Consider the following 19,230-nt stretch of genomic DNA (forward strand, 5'->3'; position numbering starts at 1 on the left):
CTGGATCAAAAGCACTTCTGTTCCTCCAAGAGGCACCTGTATGAGGGCCATCAGTTACATCAGCCTGGGGCTTCAGGCACAGCTGCAAGCAGTGGCAGAGCACCTGCTGTGCATTCACAAAGTCTCAGGTTCAGTACCTCAAGTTCAGCATCATCTGGCAGGGCTGGAAAAGAATCCAGTTGAAGCACTGCAGACCCCATGCTAGTCCATGTGAACTGCACTGGCCTAGATGGGTTAATGGTCTGAGCCAACATAGAGGAGCTCCTAATGTTCCTAGCTGTTTCCCACCCATTGATGTGAGCCAATTGGACTCAGGATGAGATGGTAGGTCTACTGCCTCACTCCTCCCCATGTGGAACTCCACTGTTAATAGAAATTACCTGGAGTTGAAAATGAAAGGACCCATCCTCTTCTGAGATATCACCAGCTGTAAACAATATAAACAGAATTGATCTTTCTCCTTCTTGAAGGGCAAGCAAATAGCTATCTACACTCCAGCCCGCTTCAGAAAATGAATGTATAAATTATATAACACCAGCTCCAAATGTTCCTTCTCATGCATTTTGAAATCTAGTGAAATCCAGTTCCCATATAAACACAGGACTGCCCTTTTCATTTATTAGGATTTCAGGTTGCAGGTGGCTTTCCAGTGGCTTTCTGAAAGTTGCTGCTGAGCTGCAATATCACTTGCAATATCATTTCTCAAAATCCCTATAAACTAAACCCAGGTCTAGTAATCCTCTCTAACAAGTACCAAGAATGTCAGGTTTGTAACTTTTTCTTCCAAAGGGTTCATTCTGCTTTAATCTCACCTTTGATTTCCAGTTATGTAGCCTTTAACAAATCTTATAGGTCTGGAACCTCTTTATAGGACTTGGGTGATCCTGCGCCAACAATACTTCCTTAGAAACTGCTAGCATTGTCAAAGTAAGGGAAAATTCACTTTCCAAGATGCTATAAATAACTGGTTTTGACAAAGGTACAATTTGCAGCTTCAGCATTATTTGAACTAAAATCTGGTTTCAATGTAACTAAGAGCATCAGATCTTTAACTCGTACAACTTGAATGATATCAGTCAAGAGCTGAAAAGAAAAAGGGGAAAAGAAAATGATTTTTTTTCTTTTGCTATACTTTAAAGAGCTGGCCAAGAGCCACACTGAATCATATTTAAAGTTTGTGGGAAAATACTGAAAATATTAAGAATGATTTCTAAATGGTTTGAGCTTTTGACTTTGTCTAGAATGATATGGAGAAAATGTCTATTTTAAAAGGTTTTGTGATCATTTTCATGTATCTCAGCTTACTCATTGCAGCCTTAAAGTATTTGTTCTTCGTATGTGGAGTGACTAGATTTCTAATAGCAAATTTCTCCAGAATTATTTGTTCATGTGTTTACAAAATTAAGGAACCTCAGTATACTAGAAATTGCTAAGATCATTGCTATGAGTAGAATATTTCTTAGCATAGGTGCAGCTGGCACAAAGGAAAGCCAGTGTGGCATAGTGGTTAGCTTGTTGCGATAGGATCTGGGAGATCAAGGTAGCAGTTTCCATTCAGCCAAGAAGGTTGCTGCGTGATTTTGGGCCAGTCACTGACTTTCTGCCTAGCCTACTTCATAGGCTGGTTGTTGTGAGGATAAAATGGAGAGAAGGAAAATGATGTAAACCACTTTAGTTCCTTGTAAAAGGAAAAAAGGTGGGATGTAAATGTTGTAATAATGATAATGATAATAATTATAGCAGCAGGATTGGTTCCTTTCAAGAAAAAGTATAATAAATCAATACGTAAGTCCAAGAGAGTCACTCATCCTCACAGTTTCTCTACCTTTGCACACATCCATTTTTAATCCTTCAAATATCCCATTCACATCATGAGTTCTAACAAATGGTGTCATTCTGCCAGTGCAAAGCTTTACCACTTGCAGAACACTCCATGTTTAAGTGACAAAACCAATATGGTGATACACTCTGCAAATGCACACTCTATACATATGGTTCTCATGTCATATATACTTGTTCATTCAACTTACTTATGGTCACAAGATGTGGATCCATGTTTTATTTTCTGAAGTGCAGGAATTTTCTTTCCAGCTCCTGTTTTTCTTCATCAAGTGATTTTTATATCTTCTTTAATAAAGCTTTGTGTTCAAAATGCCTTGAAAATTATTTTTCTAACATTGTTGGATAGTAGCTGCTTCTAGGAATGAACAACCATTCTCAAGAATTTCTCACTAGCATAATCCTTTTCATTGGGCAGTCTCCAGGGCAGCCTGCCCCTGGATGGGCCCACTGTCCCATTAACAGCCAACCAAGCAATTTCTTCTGGAAGCCCTGTCCACAACTCGTATAATGGTTAGTTGGTCTTCCAGGAACTACCCCAAAACAAACAGAAATGCTTGTTTCTGGAGAGAGGCCATTTGGTGGAGCTCCATCAGCCTGCCCCATTCCAGAAACAAGCATTGCAGTTCATTTTGATCTGCCCTCAGAAGAACTAAATCTGTTCTGCAAGCTGTGTGACTGGCCTCTCATGGCTGGTCTCCAATAGGTACTGACCACTGTAAACAGTTTCATTGCTTTAGATAAACACAGTCTAACATGATTTTGAAATGAACAGGAAAAGGGCAATTGGACCAGCCCTGTAGTGACCATCTTATAAAAACAGTAGTATTGGACTGCCTTGTAAAAAAAGGAGGGGTGTCTGCCATTGGATCCTTCTGCTTGCATGTAGGCTAAAGGAATTTTCCCGATTCCCATTTCCATCTTCCCTGGTGTTTGAGGCATAGATTCTTCTCTTTGACAAAGCTGAGCATTTTCTATGAAGGGAAGAGAAATGATCTGAAGAAACCAGCTGGCAGGTTTAAGCAGTGTGGCAGGGGAGAGGGAATCCCAGCAAATGAAATGCCTTGTTGGATGCAATGAATGGAGTAAATAATGTACATGTTACTAGTAAGAGAGAAATTAAAGTCAACAGAATCATCATGATTAATTTTGAAATTGGTGGTCCAGTTTGCCTGTTCATTGAACTTCTTCTGAATATAAGGAAAGTTCAGTGCAATATGAGGAAGACATAACTAAAGAACTCTGAATTTTAGAGAAGGAAAATATATTATGCAAATGGATGGAACTCAAATAGTGTTATCCATTAATTTCAGTTACATTTCACTGAAGCCACAGATTATAGCTTTTGAGTTGGGTGGATGTTTTGCTCTAGCAAAATGACTAATTAAGATACTAAATTCTCATTTTCATGCAAATGTTGTGAACAGAAACAGGGAACTGTATATCATTATGCCAGCACCAAGAAGTAGTAGTTCCATACATGGACTGCTAGAATAAAGACAAATTGGTGGAGGGTTCTGTTCATAAAACAGTAGATATAATAGTACTAGATTTTAGTAGAATACATTCTGTTGTGTTAAAAGAAAAATGCATTCTATTGACACATTCAGAACCTTACAGGTTTATCTAGTATTGTTTGGTGGCTTTGGCCTTAATATGTTTTCATCCTTTTTCTCATTAGGAAATAAGAACAAGCTTTACCTCTCATGAGACTGTTCCAAAAGGCTTAGTATCCCCACAGAGACAGCTCTAAACAGCTTATGATAATACTGATAAAAAGCAACATAAAACAATTCTGCATTACACAGGGAACAGCTATAAATGGTAATTTTAAAAATCAGCATGCATAGACTTTTTCTTACAGCACATATGCAGACAGTGTAGTGTGTGAACAACCCTCCACCTATGGCATTTAAACTAAGGTCTTCTCTGCAAACTGATTTTCCCATTCCTCAGTATCATCCTGTAGACTTGCTGAGATGACTACCACTGGAAACCCCTCAGGAATTCATGGAGTTTCAAAACTAGCACTAACTTTTTATGTGACTACCTATTTCTTATAGTGTATTTGTAAATGTAGAGTTACTCTAAGAAGCATCCAGTACTCTCTTCTCAAAAGCCGCCCCGAGCCGCCCCGAGGCTTCAGCGAATGGGGCGGTATAAAAATGTTTTAATAAATAATAAATAAATAAAAGGAAGCTATGTTATAAAGCTCCCTTGGTGCATCTTTACATTTGAGGAGGTAAGAAGATCTTTGCAGAAGGCCCTTTTGGTGGCAATATGGGAAAGTTCCTTCTCAGGGCTTGCTCTGACATAGGCTTCAGAACTTGCTACATAAGACTAGATTGGCTCCCCTTTCATTGGCAGGCAAACACTCTTTTAAAAAACTATCATTCAAAAAGACTTTTCTCCTGTAAAATATTCTGTTGGGTTGAGTTTATTCTTCCATTGCTGAAGAATATGATTTTTTTTCCGGGTGGCCAAACAACAAGGGTCAGTTACTTAAGATTCTATCAGAGAGACACCAGAGGGTCAAAAATAGAAAAATAAACCTCTGTCAAGGCCAGAATTTGTTAAGATAAGCCTGGAGACAGATGCTTTGACACCAAATGATCTAAAAGGAAGTGTAGGTCAAGATAACCATGTACAAAAACTAGCTGAATGTTTCCTGCTATGACATTTTCTGTTACTAATCATTACAAAAAGCTAAATGTAAAAATTCTCTGGGTATAATGACTGTGACAGCTGGTCCTGATTGGAGACGGGCTGGTTCTATATTGTTAGTGTGCACCTACAATATATAGTCTTTTTTCTACAAAATGACTTGCAGGTGTGGCCTTTATTTTTCATGGTCAGACATTAACAAGAGGGACTTTTTTGGCCCTCAACATTGTGGTATTTTTTTCCATTCTGGCTTTTTAATATATATTTGTGTAAGGGTTATTTTAATACTGTGTTTATTTCATTTTAAAATTTGTTGGCCACTTTAAGCTGGTGGAAAAGCTGTGTAAAATCAGATAAGCAGAACAGCATGAAACAGTTTAAATACATAGTGCACCAGTGATTAGAGAAGATATATTCAGCTGTAGAAAGCTCTGTGATGTATTTGATATTAGCAAATGAACTATCACCACTTGGTGTTCTTTTTGTGTGTTTAGGAGAAAGTGCAGGTCACTGAAGAGTATAGATGAGAAATCTGCAATGTCTCACATGACTGGGTTGCTGAGATGTCACCAACTGAAGCTTGGGAGAATTATGTTTGTGGGTCCACTGATGAGACTGAGTCAGGCAACCTGGGATGAATGCAGCCATCTGCTGTGGCATTTTGTATTCTAAGGGAAGAACAGGGAAACAGGAAATAAAGCTATGCCCTGGAATAAAATGCAGAGCTTAACGGAATGATACATCACACTTGCTGTCACTGCTTTTCACAGCAAATCTCCAGTCTTGCAGAATATCTCTGCAGAGTGTGGGACAAAGAAGAAAGGAATTCGATATAGTTTAGCATTATATCCAATCCCTTTCTATGTAGGTAAAACCCAATATATATCGAAAAGACATTGATCTAGATGCCTGCTACACCAGGCTTTATAAAAGGAGAAGAATAAGCTTTTCAGACATGGTCACTGATTCTCTCCATGATGCTGACAAGCAGTTCCTGCTGGCATCAGTGACCCATCAGATGACCGCCCCCCCCCCCCCGGCCAAATCTCTGGACAGAAGCTCTCTCCTTTGGTGCAATGTGCTTCAATGGCTAAGATAATTAAGCCAGTTTGGTTTTAGAAGGAAAAAGCCAGGAATCAACACCTAATTTGCCTTCCCAGGCAAGAAAGTCATTTTATGCTCATGTAATCTGTACAACAGGTTGTAGCTCAGATTGCTAATGATGAGGTCGTTGTTGGACAAACAGCAACAACCTGGGGTGGGGCGGGCAGGCTATACTTTAACAGTTACTCATAGTAAATTACTTTTCTAACAAGTACTTTGCTATTGAAGATTCTGGCTGTATGATTGACTGTAGGATGCTAGGGAGAGAAACTGGAATATTGTAAGATGAAAGATTCATGAAGAACATATATGTTGTTGAAACATCTGTTTATATCTATTACCCAAGGCTTTAAATAATCCTGAATGGGAGGCATTTCTTCCTTACAATTCTTTTTGATTGAATCAGCATATTGTTTTATTTCCATTGGTGAAGCTTGGATTAAGAATATCTTGTAAATTAGGCTTCTAATATCATTGTATGTAGGCTGCTCCTAGGAAGTCAAAATCATTCATGAGAACCTCCATTATGCATGTGGTCCATTTTATGCTTAAATTCTATTATGTCTGTATTCTGAAGGTCATGACTTGGGCAGTATGCAAGAGCAACAGGACACATGAAGTTGGTCCTGCTGGTTCTCCCCTCCTCTTCTCTCCTCTCCTCTCCCTTCCAAGTATACAGAGGGCTTCTGATCTGGATTACTGAGGATTAAGGGGGTTTTAACTTGCCTCTGGCAAACTATGGACTTGAACCAGATCACTCCCCCCCACCCATACATACCTGCACTTTCTATTAGGTAAAGGTAAAGGTTTCCCCATGACATTAAAGGCCAGTCATGTCTGACTCTTGGGGGTGGTGCTCATCTCCGTTTCCTAGCCGAGGGAGCCAGCGTTTGTCCGCAGACAGTCTCCATGGTCATGTTGCCAGCATGACTAAATACCCCAAAGTGCACGGAACACTGTTACCTTCCCACCAGAGTGGTACCTTTTTATCTACTTGCCTTTGCATGCTTTCACACTGCAAGGTTGACAGGAGCTGGGACGGAGCAACAGGAACTCACCCCGTTGTGAGATTCAAACCTTTCGATCAACCAGCCCAGCAGCACAGCAGTTTAAACCACTGCGCCACCTGCATCCCTGCACTGTCTATTACAAAACAGATTTACACACCTGATTTACAAAAACAACACTAATAACAAGGAACGGAAAAAAACAGACACTGATGCCTCTGTATCTGTGCTGGCTCTTACTCAGAATCCTGGATCATCCATATGAGCTTTGTAATAGCAGATTCCCCAGAGGAGGAACATGTTCCAATCACATAGAACTTCTCTTGGGAAGAAGATATCCTACTATCCCAGACCATCCTTAATCCATGGCAGTCTAACAGGGTTCTTGGTGAACTTCCCAGAGCTCCTTCTTTCCCATCAAAAGTGAAAATAAAAGATCTTCCTGATATTGCATAACACATCAAAGCAAGTAAGTTGCATCTGAAAAACCCCTTATCAGGAGAGCACAGCACTGGCTTGGACTTGGCTGCAGTGAGAGCTCAAAGCATTACTCAGACCATGTCTGGCCTTCACTCCCAACAGCCATGTGAGGCCAGGTCACTCACCTTCAAATGCAGCAAGAAAGCTAGGGATGGGTCCTGTCATGGTTCCCACCAGGCTTGGGTCAGCCAGGAATTCCTAGACATGCAGGTTGCCACAAATGTGACCAGATGACCAAGGTCAAGGACGCATACCCTATGAACATTGGGTTGGGTTGCCAGTTCTTAGGTGTTCAATGCCTCTGAGAAACACTGTTTTTCACTCTGCTCACCAATAAGCTGACCAAGATGTGCTTTTTCATGAAAAGACATGTCCCTTTTTGATTTTAGAATGCAGTATGGGTTAGGGTTTCTTTTTTCTCCTACTGCTATATGTACAAATTATGTTCATTTAAGTGTTCCATGACAAGATACTGCTAAAATGCAGCCACTTCTGCAGCATTCTCATTGAAACAGGAAAATCATGGTGAGTTCCTTTGGCAAGAGCTGCCCAGCTCAAACCATTAGATGCCTTCTAATTCACTTTGTACATCTGGCTCACCCAGCAAGGTGCTGATTAAGTCAGGCTTAAAGCACGTTTAGATCATGAAATTCAGCAGCAATGCCAACTGCTGGGACGTGTGATAGAGGAGAAGTCCTGATCAAAGGTTGTAACCAATGTGAGTGTAAATTGTCCTCTTTCTTTCTTTCTTTCTTTCTTTCTTTCTTTCTTTCTTTCTTTCTTTCTTTCAATGGGTCTACTCTAAGTCAGACTAATTCACTTACAGATGTTTTGTCCCACTCCCTACACACAATGACATTATAGTTATATAGTTATATATATATCAAAATAGTTAATGCATCTATCTAGCTCACTGTTCTGTTTCTAACAGTAGCAGATGTTGACTATTTTATGGAGAAAATATATGAATACAATTTCTATTAATAATTGCAGTAAAAACATCATGGCCCTAACGTCTTATGCATGTGAAACACACATGTAACATTACATTCATGTTTCATATAAAAGCAGTGGCCTTGATATATTACTAACATGCAAATGGCATTCGAAATTCTAAAAGTAGAGTACCAGATATATATTTTCTGTAAAATAAACTTCCAGGACAACTATTCTGTATCTGGAGCTCACTTGCCCATTTCTTTGCTTACATATGTTATTAATGGGAACTAATATTTGGTGAAGAAGAAGAGAATCCTTGTGTAAGTTTAGATGGAAAAAGGCCTGCATCTTCAACATGTCCCAGCCAGCTATCATGGTAATTATAGCCCTTTTTTCTAAATAAATATGCACAGGCTTACGCCTTATTATTATTATTATTGTTGTTGTTATTATTATTATTATTATTATTATTATTATTATTATTATTTTATATAGTGCTCTAATCACTCTGTTTATTTGCATCAATTTCTCTATTAGTGCAAGCTGCCATATCTGTGAGATTCTGCTACTTATCAAGTGCCCTATGGAGATTCATAGTCCTTTGCAATTTCCATTCCAGCTGCCCTAATAAAAACTGATAAGACCTTTACTAATATTTTTCCCCTAAGGATAAATATAGATAGAAGATCCACCGGAAAATCTGTTTCTATAGGTGACTAGACTGTCTTTGATATGATCAAAGGACATCAATACTCCTGTACAGCTGGAACACATCCACTGCATGTGAAACAATGAGGAGGTTATTATTTATGTAGTGAAACCTATGAATCAATTCATATGACCTGAACTTTATTTAACAGTTGTGTTGTTGGCCATAACCATAGCTCTGAGTTCTAAATTACAGAAATGTGGGGGGAAATGTTATCATGATTTTCCTTCTTTTTCCTTTAGTTTGATATATGTGATCTCAGTGGATATCCCCTAGTTGCGAATGTTCTATGGATATGCACATATGTAACAAGAGAGTCAGTGTGGTACAGTTAGAGAGTGCTTAGCTGGGCTATGGGAAATCCAAGCTCAGCTGTCCAACATTTCTCTGCCTTACCTTTCTCACAGGGTCATCATATATATAACTGTGATAAAGAATGTTAACCAGTTTTTACAAAAATGGCAGTCTTGTGGCACTTATAGACTAACACATTTGTTATGACATGAAAGCCATCACAAATGTGCTAGCCAGAAATGTGGAACCAAATTCTTTTCCGCTTTCCCTGTGGTGGATTAACACTCTGAAAATTGAACAATTACAAGTAACTTCAAACAAATAACTATTATGGCTCTGAAGCCATTCATGATTTTGTATAAATCTACTGATTGTTACTGTCTCTTTGGTGACACATTATTAAGTGAGCATCAGATAAATAGAGAATGCTGGTTTCAATTTACATTCACAAGTTGGTTTTGTTCAAGAAGGAATACAATTGTCAAGCCTTTCTAAAGATGTTCCAGCAGATAGTTTTCATTATGCACTATTTGAATTCATTAACCCTCTGGCTAGATCTCAATCGCTACTAGAGTTGGACTGAGTTTGATTTTCCTGCCTGACACTCCTTAGGTCCCTAAGGCTTTGACTAACAAACCCCAGGATGTTGTAAATAAGCCTAAGGATTAACTGGCTTCTTGATATTCATGTCCCATCACATTCCCAGAAATACCAAATACACAAGAGGCTCGGCTTCCCCCTAATCAGAAAAGGGAGAGTGCTGATTGCTCTGATCAGAGCTGCCTGTGTCTGGAAGGCTAATCCAAAATTAATTAGATCTGGGCTGCATACAGTTCATTTGGATTTGTAAACATAATGACTGGAGTATGAGGATTATGCAGATAGAGAATGGATAAGGTAACTAATTTGTAGGTCGATAATGCTTTAATAATGTCACAATGTGCTCCTTTCTCTTAATAATTACCAAAAATAGGAGCTATTTCACTTTGTGTACATTTGTGCCAGAGAGAGAGAGATGGGAGATGGGATAAAGACAGAGCACAAGTGTTAACTATGTGAATATTCAATATCATATAAAAGAAGGATATTTATTAGTGCCAGAATGAGAAAATGAACATACATAGAGAGCATGGCCCTATGCATTTTTACCTGGAAGCAGATCCTACAGAATTCACTGTGCCATATTCCCTAGTGGCAGGTCTGGCTTCACAGGTTGGTATCACAAGGCAGTTGCAGAGGCCCTTACATCAGCAGAAGAGGGCACTGTTGTCCACCACTCATAGAATCATAGGATAGTAGAGTTGGAAGGGGCCATGAAGGCCATCAAGTCCAACTCCCTGCTGTTGCAGGACACCACATTACACCATCCCAGTAGAATCATAGAAGGCACTCCTTGCCTTCTGGTTGCTTTGCCCAGAGGATGAGTTACAGCAGCAATGGCCACCAATGGCTACTTAGTTGTCTGCCCTTTGTGAGTGGGCAAGGGAGGGGATTGGGTCCAGGGTCAAGGGAGAACTGACCATGTGGTGTAATGATCAGAGTGTTGAAGTGGCATTCAGGGGATCTGGGTTCTAGTTCTCACTCAGCCAAGAAGATCACTGGGTGGCTTTGGGCCAGTCACTCACTGTCAGTCTAATCTACCTCACAGAATTGTGGTAAGGATAAAATGGAAAGGGGGAGGACCATGGAAGCTGCTCTGGGTTCCTTGCAGGAGGAAAAAGGGTGGGGTATGAATGCAATGTGCTAACAATAATAACAACTCTGTGGCTGCAAGGGAAAGGCTCACTGATGGTCCTGTGCCAGAGTTCTACATGCAACGAACAAGCACAAAAACACCCTTGGAGATGACACTGCTCAGTAACTGCTGCCTCGGACTGAACCCTTTGCAAAGTCACCTATGCTTGCACTGAACACAGTAGATTCTAAGTAGAATGTGACTCAAAGTGCAGGTTATATTTAAAACTTACTTATTAAAAGAAATGCAACCATCTTAAAAATGATATATCTTGATTCCCACAGGAAATTCCGGCCTGCACCCAAATTCCAGCACTGATGAAAATGTACCATGAACTACAATGCTTCTTTTGTAATATTTCCATTGTTTCCAAAATTAATTCTCCTCAACACTTTAATTTCCCATGCCTTGGCAATATAAACCTGCCAAATGATACTGGAATGGGAATATTTGGCCTTCAGAGTTAGGTTCTGAAGTACAATTATTGAGATATTTGTCATTCCATGCAGCAAGGGCAATGGCATTGTAAGCATTTTAAAATATAGATGAAACTGTGTGATCTGTTGTGTGAGATAATCTTTGAGATTACACATTGTCCCACTCTCAATACACAGTATTTAACATCAATAAGAAGCTTGTCAACATACTCTCTGCAATGCACATCATGCAGCTGTGCCATTTTTCATTCCCATTTCACTGCAGATTACAGCCATACTAGTTTATGTACTTGCATCAATCCCTTCTGTTTGAATCAAGATTTTCAATATTAATGACGATCAGGTTTTCTCAAGATCCACTCATCCTACACTCCAATTCTCTGCTCTCAACTCTGCATGAAAAGACAGAAAAGTGCAACATGGCAATCTCAAAGAGAGTATCCAGCAGCCATTTCAATCAAGGTATAAACATGAATACAAGTCAATGAATTCCATGCATGGTTGCTTCTTTAAATCTGGCTTGTGTGCACAGGCGCTGTCCCCTCTCTTATTTCTTTTATCTCCTTCTTCAAAAGTCATCTTTTCCTGTAACACAATGTGGGGTTCCTCTGACATTTTGGACATCAACTCAGTGGAGGCAGCATGAGCACTAGGCAGGAATGCTGGAAACTGTTCCCCAAAACATCTGCGGAGCACCTTTGGAGAAGCATGCTTTAACTCTTATTCCCCATATTCCTTGTGTAACTATGCTTAGGTACATATACATGAAACATATACATATTCTTTCCCTGTCTTTTCTGTATTCTTCCATAATTTCTCATTTCTTTTTCCATTGTTTCCTCATGTCAGATTTTAGATTTTAAGTACCTTGAGAAAGGGACCCATACCTTGCAGTTTGTAAAGTACTATAGGAATACGAGTAGGTGGGGTAATGTAACAATGAATATGGTTACTATTGCTATTAATCCTACTGCTACCCCTATGGATGATGTTGTTGTTGATGATGATGGTGATATTGTGAAAATGGCTGCTTCATTCTTTATTAGACAATAGAATCAGACAGTATAGCTTTGTCTTGGCAATATAATGCTGCAATATAATGCATACATTGAGGACATTTCTGTTTGTTATATGTCTTGACTGCCCAACAGCCAAAGCTCTGCGTGCGGTTTACAAAAATTAAGGTATAAAATACAACAATATAGTAAGAAATAAGAGAAGGGCCTTCTTGGTGGTTGTGCCCTGTCTCTGGAATCAGCTCTCCAGAGTGGCTTACCTGGTGCCCTCATTGCAAACATTTCAGCACCATCAAAAACAGTTTTATTTTGTTTTAAAACAGTTTTAATAATTACTTGGATTGTAATGTAATTCTAACTTAAAGTACTATGTAGCAGTTGGAGGTTGTGTTTTTAAATAGATTTTATTTTTAAAGTATTATCTATTGCATAATTTAGATTATGGTATTTTGTTATCGGCTGTATACCACTCAGGGAGTCCTGTGCAGGACAAAAGGGTGTGGTCCAAAAGTCCAATAAATAAAAATAAAATAAATAAAAAATGTCATGAGTTTTAAACAAAATAAAATCAAAGGGAAAAACTATATAAAAGCCAGAAGCAGTGCAAAGATTTGAAAACTCGTTTTTAAACCCTGAAGATTGAAAGTCCTGGAAAGTTAAAAAGGTTTGCACCTGGCATTGAAATCACAACCCAGCAGTAGCAAAGCCTTTCTTGTGAGAGCATTTCAGAGCCAGGTTGAAATGACTGGAAAAGTTGTTGTTCTTCCATCTACCTCATCTGACCTCCTTGCTCATCGTCCCTGTCTCCCTCAGTGTACTGCTAGGTGTAATTTGGTACCTTCATAACCCACCCCGGCATTCAGATTGCAAATCACCTCTTGGAGATTGTAGCTATCTAACTGCAGACTTCATAATCATGATAGCTGGTCATATCTTTCTTTCCTAATTCCCTAGTTCTTGTATCATCTAGCCTGATGGAGTTCTGGAGAACTCAAAAGCAGTATTTTGTGCACTTCCAGATTGTTCTAATAAAGTTATTGGCCAACTGTGCAGTTTGGATTTTCCTTCTTCTTCCCATAGGCCAGCATGGCTTTCTTTGTTTTTGTTTCTATATTTTTTCTGTGTTAAACTTACTTTGTCACTGGCTATGCTTACTTGAATGCCAACCAAATACAGTAAAATATTATTAAACTGATATATTAATATAAGTAGAACTTGCAACAAAATGTCACAGTGTGGAGTGTTCTGGCTCAGGGTTCTAGCTAGCCAGCCAGCCATGCTTGATCTCAGGATAGTCCATTCAATTCCTCTGATACCTAGCTTAAAAATTATGCTCACATTAAAAGGCACATTGTTGCAATGATGTACAAACTTTGGTTTCCACAGTTCCTTCAGTTTTCAGCTGGAAATCTGTGTACATTATTTTTCTCAGCACATCTGCCTACCTTGGAAGATGTCAAGGGATGTCAGGCCATTGCACATAAAACATCTAACCTTGTGCAGGGAAAAAAAGAAAATAAAACTCCCATGAATGACAACTTTGAGATAGTTTTGCATTCAAATAACAGGTTTTTGCAATTGTTGTGATAGATCTATGTAAGCCACCACCCTTTTGTGCCTGAATGGGTAATTTTGGCTACATTTTTGGCTACTGGAGTTTGTTATTAGTATATAAGATATTGACCATTTTAAATAAGCTCACATTAAATAGTAGACTCTTACTCTGATATATAAGGTAGACAACCCATGGTTTCCTCTGTTCAATCAGTTGTCAGATAGAAATTTGGATGCATTACTTTTCTCAGTGCATCTATCATTGCCTAGCTTGAAAGACTTTAAGAGACCATCAGTCACTGCACAGAAAATGTTTAACCTTTTACAGGAACATCACTCCCCCTCTCCACTAAAAACTCTATTCCTCAAATGACAACTTTGAGATAGTTTCATATTTTCATAATAGCTACTTTGTGCAAAGGATGCAAAGGATCGCTACAAGCAAAACACCTAGATTCAGTCCAGTTGTGTAGAGGTGTTATTGGAAACTCTGATTCAATGAAGCAGCATTTCAGGGTTGGATAAAGTGTTCAAGAAATGAGTGGCTGTTATTTTTACAAAAATGCATAGCTACATGCAATTGAAAATCTACTTAGGGATGCCAGCTTAGTGCTTCCAAAATAGATCAACATGGGCAATTTGTGTAGGGATACCTGCAATCCAGCCCTAAAAGTAATGTTGCCTAACAGATATCACATGCCTCTGCAGATGAAGAAGAGGAGAAAATCAGGCTGCTAGTGATTCCTGATGTTGGTCACATATTACTCTTCTTATGACTAAGGTGAATAAATGGCTTTGGGAGAGCAAGAGAGAAAAGAGAAAAGTATTCCCTCTTTCTGCTTTCTGATTAAGCCTGCTAAAATGGCCATCACTGGGCCTTTCCTTCCACTAACATATGCTAGACCAGTAGTTCTAAAATTGGTCTTTAATGTGGTTGATGGTGGGGCACAATCTCATTTGGTGGACACAATCTCACTGGGATCTCGCATAACTGCTGTACTTTTTGCTGTACTGCTGGATGGATCTAAAGGACCAACAGGCAGCACATGGTATGAAAGGGTTAGTACACTTACCTTTCTGTGACCGCCTGTTGATGCTACCCTAATGGTAAAAAATGTATGCATATTTTCATGCACAGTCTTCCAAATAATGCATGTGCCTATTCTTAAATGTACACATTTTTCTGTTGATTAAAAGAGTCATGTGCACATTTTTTCCAAAAGTGCATCTTTCATATTTGTTCTTCAAAAGTATGCTAGCTATACTTTTCTCTGTTTTTTGATTTGTTTTGTTTTGTTCCACAAATCACTTGGAAACATACAGATTGCATTTGGGATGCGGTGCCAGTCCAGGAGGTGTTAATTGTGCAAATTCTGTTTGCAGTATACTGAAAATAATTTATCATATATCTTTACTGCTCAGCAGAAGGTGCCAATGGTAATAGGTGTGAAGATAATCCAATAAGATGGCACTCTGCTTCACCAGTGTTATTAGGTGATGTATAAGAGTCTTTGGTGTGTTTGAGAATAAATTTGGCTTCCTTCCTTCCTTGTTTCAGTTAACAATCAACCCCGGATAGGCATGTAACATGACTTTTCATGATACTGTATCACACTGCCATTGTATGTTTTATCTTTTCAGAAGGTTTTTTATTTTGGTAATTTCCTGTGTATAGTTGGAAACAAAATCATCTTCCCTTTTTTATTCTTCTTTAGTTGGCAAGCATTCCCTATATTTCTGTATTTAGAATGCAGCTGGAATGAACACAGCTGCTTTCTGGTTTTTCTTCAAAAACAACAACAGTATTTGAGGTATCATTAGGAGCATATTTTCACCACAGTTTGTGTTGTATGTCAAGACATTTGCTTCTAAACAAGCAACAGCAAGCGCTTCAAAAACAGGTTATGGAGAAAGCACTTTCCCACTCTACTGCTGACTTAGCATAAGGAAAACAAAATACAGTTCATCCCCCATAAACTTGTTCAGTTTTCTTTAAAGACGACAGAAGATTGGGATCAGGAGGAAGTAGGAAGAACCATTTAGAACTGTGCAAAGGGCTTAACCACTCAGAAATGAAAAATCTGCAGAATTGTGATTGTCTGTTCTTTGGCAAAGGTTCATTTATATGGCAACCAAACAAACACATAGGGATTGTCCTTGTCAAGTACCATTAGGAGATGAATCAATACCACCACTAGAGAAGCATAGCTCAGTGGTAGAGCACATGCTGTGCATGTAGAAATGCCCTGATTCAATCTCCTGTCTCTCGAGTTAAAGGAGTCCAACAGCAAGGCTAAGAAAAGCCTGTACAGCCAACCCCTACAGGTTCACTGCATTTCACAGTACAGATAACCACACACTGGATGGATCAATGTTTGACTACACCAGAATGTTGCTTAGCAATATTGATTAAAGACACACACAGTCAGTTTCAATACAAAGGATCTCTCCATTAATATAACCCCTAATTTACCATCAAACCCCATTATTGCAGGTGGTTCCCTTGTCCATTCTCATTTCTTGGGAAACTCATGTAATTAACTTAATGTGTAGGATCTCCTTATATTAACATTCCACACAATCATGGACTAAATGCCATCAAGAGCATTATCCTGAGAAACCATGGCACACCTGCCTTTGACACTGTTCTTTCCTAGAACTAATTCAGATTTGGAGACAGGTTGTATCAACATATGCCATTGCTATGGGTCCACTGGATATTTATGTTTGACTTAGACAATCAACAGTCTGTTCTAAGGTTTCCATACGTCACTGTCTTTACTCCGTTCATTTGGAGCTGGGATAGCCATGTTATCATTGTTGATGTGGAAACATCATAGAGTTCCCTGGCAAGATTAGCCACAGAAGTGGCTGCTTCTAGCCTTTCTTCCCTACTACCTTCAACGCCATAGAAATACATCATTGTTTGCTTTATTCCTACTGGTCAAGTAATGACTCCTCCCTGTTTACTCTCTGAAGCAGGGAGACAGTGTGAAAATACACCGAGGAAGAAGGAAATAATCACAGCTAAACTGTTTCATTCAATAAAAATCCCTGTAGGGGGGTGAGCAGTTGGGAGGTGCTGCAGACATGCAGTTACCTTCTGGAAGGGGAATAGGGGAACCTGCCTCTGTACCACAGCAGACCAATCAGGAGGAGGCTGGTGCAATCTATGGGCAAGAATAGGGAAAGGATGGGAAATTCACTTATGGAGGCTGCTGGGATGCATGGTGAGGCCAGGAGGATGGAGCAGGCAGCACGGAAACTTCTCCACCCAAATAATCCCATGAGCATCTGACCAGTTAGTCTGGACAGAAATCTACACATGAAGGGAATAGTGCAGGGTTGTTTACTGTGCCATATGGACCAGCTGGGTAATCATATGATGAGGTCCATGGTTGAGGGGGAATTTGATCCTGGATCTTCTCAGCTGTGGTCTGGCATTTTAATGCTACACCAGAGTGACAACACACTAATCTACTCCTGAGGATCATGGTATTTGCTACATTACCACAGGCTTCTTGTTAAAGGCAGAGCTCCCATTTGGCCTAGGTAGAAAAGTCCTGCCTGATCTAGTGCTCAGATATAAATAATACCACAAATGATGTGTTAGAAAGTATTTGTTAATGTCCCCCTGATATTTGAATGGCAAAAGTACTTGTCTTACCTTGTCAGACTTTAGGTATAAATGTGGGTTTATAGAAAAGCTAAGAAGAGAAAATAAAAATGGAACCAGGAGCATAGCCAGCTCAAGGGACTGTGGCAAATGCTATGTCAGAAGAAAAAGCACATTTTCATCCTTTCTTTTGTCCCAATGAATCAAAGTCCCTCTGATTGGTGGTGTCGCGTTGCCTTGATCAGAAAGGAATTAAGTGGACAGTGAGAATGTGCTTTTCCATCAAAGACCTGGCAAACTGCAAGATATAAAAGCCCAAAGGTCTGTGTAAATCTCCATCTCACAGACAGCAGAATAGGAAGGAGGAGAAAAAGAATCTATTATAGGCAATCCAATCCCTCTCAACCAGACCATTCACTGAAAATAAACATTCACGACTCACACTCTTGGCTTTCAATAAGGCTGCTTTATGACCCCTATTTGCATTTTTTAAAAGAGTGCATCAAAGTGATGAGTCGTGTTGCTGAAAAATGAAATCTTCAGCTCTTCTATTTATCTTCACCATTAAACTGTTTTACTATTTGCACTCAAGAAATATACATTCCAGATTAAAGCTGCACTGAATATAGGGAAAGCTCCATTTCAGTGTGTTTGGAGGAATAATAAGTTGTTTTGAAAAGCTAGTGTGCATTTGGTGTTTATCAGGATTTCACATTTCAGTTTGGAACTATGGGATTAGAAATCATTTTGGTTTGTGGAGGACAAAATGCATCTAATAACATGTCAGTGGATAAAGTAACAACCCCTCCACAAAACCTTTTCTGTTTTTGGCACAAATTAATTTTTCAGTCATCTCTTGACATACATTCCATTATGAGTGCTGAACTAATACACATCAAGTTATGTTTTGGAGAGTCCTAAAGATGAGTTGCTTCTTCGACAAGAACATTTGCTGAACCATTCATAAGACTGAAATGCACATGTTTTCCTCAAGGGCTCTGAGTCCAGGAGATTGTTCTCTCTCGGCCAAAGTATGGCAGTTGCCTTGAATGTCTATATACAGAGAGAAATGGTGGAATACAGACTTTTCCAGCAAATGTATAACTATATGACTTGACTGGAAGCCTTAAGTCCCAGACTTTATGGTCATGTGTATGCAATCTGAAATTTCTCCAGAATAGGTCCCACAGAAATCACAGAAGAATGAAAGAAGAGGCTTGCCAGATCAAGCCAGTGTAGCTTCTTGTTTCTTACGGTGGACAGCCTGGGGAGTCCACAAAGAAGACTTGAAGCAGCATCCCTCTCCCCATCACTGAGCGGTTGAATCCTTTTAGCCTGAAGGCAGAATTTAGTTGTGGAGAAGCTCTTGGGGAGAGAGTGGTGTCATTTCAGTGGTGGGCAGGGTCGAAGTAGGGGAAGGTCAGGGTAGCAAAAGTACCAGTCCATTTTAGTTTACAATGGCTGGTAAGTAAGCGTTAGTTACTGTGAAAGGTGAGTAGACTATCAAACAATTGACAGAGAAAGGAAAGAGGGCAGGGTTGGGGAAAAGGGAAGGGGCATGGCCAGCTGGCAAACTCCAGAGAGCCAAAGTGAGAGCTCAGCATTTCTGCTCTAGGCAGCTGTTGTTCAATACTAGGAAACTTTCCATCATATCTGCTGATTGGGGAATTTGGAAAATAGTAAACATTTCACAGAGAGATGTCTGGCTTCCCTACACACTTCATTTCAGCAGAGACCTGATTCCATTCCAGGCAGCTGATACTATGTTTAAATGTTTATTCCCTACACTGGCCCAGCACTCTAATGAGCATTTAATTTGTGCTTTCACTGGGGTGC

This window comes from Varanus komodoensis, unplaced genomic scaffold, assembly GCF_004798865.1.
Source record: "Varanus komodoensis strain SLA01 unplaced genomic scaffold, ASM479886v1 scaffold4, whole genome shotgun sequence".
NCBI lineage: Eukaryota > Metazoa > Chordata > Lepidosauria > Squamata > Varanidae > Varanus > Varanus komodoensis.